Genomic DNA, 1015 nt, shown 5'->3' on the forward strand with positions numbered 1-1015 from the left:
CAGCAGGTGACATCCTTCCTGCAGTCCCCAACCTTCCTGCTCCCCAGCTTCTCAAGATGTGGTTTGTCTTTGAGGAGATATCTGCTCCAATTGTTAATAGGTCCAGCCATCCTTGCAGTATTTCTTTGTTCTGTTTCTCAGTTGTTAGGGCAATACAGTGGGAAATGGACTTGAGCTATATGTGAGGTTTTTAAGTCATCACTATCAACAATATTCAGGAAACTAGAAACACATAAAATTTCTCCTCACCGGGCCTGGGGTCAGGGCAGGCCTGTGGGCACACAATGGAGTTGGCAGGGTAATAGAGGGGCCCCCTGAGGTTCTGTTTGTTAGTGTTGTGGGGGGTCATAGAGTTGTGGGGTTCATTCTTTCTCGGTGAATAAAACATAAGGCTTGGAAAAGAGTAACATTACAAAGGAGAAACAAGACAGAAGGTCCCTTTCCTAGTTCCCTGACCTGGAAATCAAAGGGAAGTGGGAGGTAGGGGCCGGGTCTCACCTAGTCCTGAGTCGAGTCTGGGGGTGACTGTTCTCCACAGCTGTCTGTGAGGCACAGGCCTGGACAATGAGCTGAAGCCAGGCCCTGGGCTGACCATTTAATGCCCACGGCAGAGGCTTCCCTGCCTCTCCTTGACTCAATTACCGGCCATGGGGGGCCCTCACAGCCTGGGGAGCAGGTTGGGTCCATCCGGGACAGGGCCTGGCCAGCGATGTCCACCTCAGTAGGGTTACAGTGGCCCATCCCGTAACAGCACACAGAGCAGGCTCAGTCCAGGCTCTGCCCTGCCTGGAGGGTCCGGCCTGGAAGCAGGTGAGGGATGGAGAGAACAGGGGGTGCATTCTATCATGTGGAGCCCGTGGTGGAGGCTTCCCCCCCTGGGGTGCATTGAGTCATATCCTGGGTGTCATCTCGGGGTAGGAGGCCCAGGCACAGCCATCAGCGAGCTCCTGGGGGCCAGGTCCTCTGAGATGGTGTCCACTGCAGAGACGAGTGGGGCTCCACTGGACGTGAGTCC

Source organism: Condylura cristata, unplaced genomic scaffold (assembly GCF_000260355.1).
Source record: "Condylura cristata isolate star-nosed mole 26May11 unplaced genomic scaffold, ConCri1.0 scaffold00028, whole genome shotgun sequence".
NCBI classification, from domain to species: Eukaryota; Metazoa; Chordata; class Mammalia; order Eulipotyphla; family Talpidae; genus Condylura; species Condylura cristata.